The 1829-nt window shown below is 32.5% G+C and overlaps 1 protein-coding gene across 2 annotated transcripts in view; it reads right to left on the bottom strand.

Annotated features, from left to right (window-relative positions):
* Positions 1-1829, bottom strand: part of LOC106878669 (HIG1 domain family member 1A, mitochondrial-like) — a 37290-nt gene that overhangs the window by 9386 nt on the left and 26075 nt on the right. The window lies entirely within an intron of this gene.

Consider the following 1829-nt stretch of genomic DNA (forward strand, 5'->3'; position numbering starts at 1 on the left):
ATCTGCCTTTGATATTGCTGCACCTCTTATGTGTCCATAGCTTGCACCGGGTACATCTTATAGAGTTACTACCTACTCCTTTACTGCATACTGAGCAGGGCCATCTACCTGAAGGGATGTATATATGTATATATATCTATGTGTGTGCATCTTTGTGTGTTTGTCCCCCTACCACCACTTGACAACTGATGCTGGTGTGTTTGTGTCCACATAACTTAGTGGTTTGGCAAAAGAGATGATAAGCATAAAAAGGCAGTACTGGGATCAGTTCATTCATTCGACTAAAAGTTCAAGGTGGTGTCTCAGCATGACTGCAGTCTAATGACTGAAACAAGTAAAAGATAAAAGATATATATATATATATATATATATATATATATATATACACACAATGGGCTCTCACACTCTAGGCATTTGCTAGCCCAGAACTATGGTAGAAGACACTTGACCAAAGCGCCATACAGTGGGACTGAACCTGAAACTACATGGTTGCAAAGTAAGCAATTAAACCACTCAGCCATATATAGGCATATATATGCCTACATAGGAAGTTTTCTTTTTTCAAGGAGCCTTATCCAGTGAGAGAGAGCTTATGATATCTGCAGTGTTCAGTTGCTAGGCTTAATTTATGGATAATGGCAAACAGTACAATGCATTCTTACAGAAGAAACTACTTCCTTCAATCAATCTCACAAGAAAATAAGTATGCTTGCTAAGAGTTTTTAAAACAAATGCAAGCATGATTTTTTTTTTCTAAGATTGAATATTTGCATATTGCTGCAAACTATTCTTTTTCCTGTTAGCTTCCCTTCCTAGAACAAAACAATGTGCTACAATTAAGCAGAACAAGCTTTCAAATGAGCAAATTATGTGTTATGTAGAGGTTTAACATGATAGGTACAGCAAGATTTGAATTTATAACTATATAATCAGGAATTCAACTGTTTTACAAATTAATGCATAGACTCCATTATGTGATAGAGCTAATTTATAAGAAACAAAAGTATAAAATCTTATTTTACTTAACAGGATTCAAGAAACAATTGAAATCTGATTTTGTTTACACAATAATTCATTTCATTTTCCTATACTGAAAATTCAGTTGCTTCTGGATTAAATTTGTATTATTTAAACAGCTTCAGTTTAATGCATATTTGTATGCAATTTAATATATATATATATATATATATATATATATATATAATCAAATGAATAATAGCATATGATGGATAATTGTCAGCTCATTACAGCTGTTTCTTACATATCTTTTCAACAGCTGAATGAGAACATTACTCCATTACAAAAACCATAATCATCAGATGAAACGTAATTTTACAAACAAAAAAATATCCCAAGAATACAGCAAGGGGTGTGATTTAATCAAAGTAAGAGTAATACACTATTTCTTACTTTTATATTCAAATTACTTTGGTAGAAAGGTTTACATGATTCTGGAAATTATGACATTTATAGTAGTATCTACACACACAAATATATGTTTATATATAATGATGACCACTAAAGTGGACATTTAATGTGCTAGAAATAGACCACATATTGTGTCTACTAAGACCTAATAGTTCTCAAAAGAAATTCAGTGAAATACCAAACCATATGCGAGCAAGACAGTGAAAATTACATACAAAAAATTAAAACATTGTTATTCGTGGACCGGTTTCGGAATTAAAATTCTCTTACCGAGAAAATCTGTCTCTCTTCAGCACAAACTGCAAGGAAATTATAATTCTCGGAATCTTATGTATATGTAAGTGTGTGTGTGTGTATGTGTGCATGTGTGTGTGTGTGTGTGTGTGTGTGTGTGTGTGTGT

This window comes from Octopus bimaculoides, chromosome 4 (genome assembly GCF_001194135.2).
Source record: "Octopus bimaculoides isolate UCB-OBI-ISO-001 chromosome 4, ASM119413v2, whole genome shotgun sequence".
In the NCBI taxonomy this organism is placed as follows: Eukaryota; Metazoa; Mollusca; class Cephalopoda; order Octopoda; family Octopodidae; genus Octopus; species Octopus bimaculoides.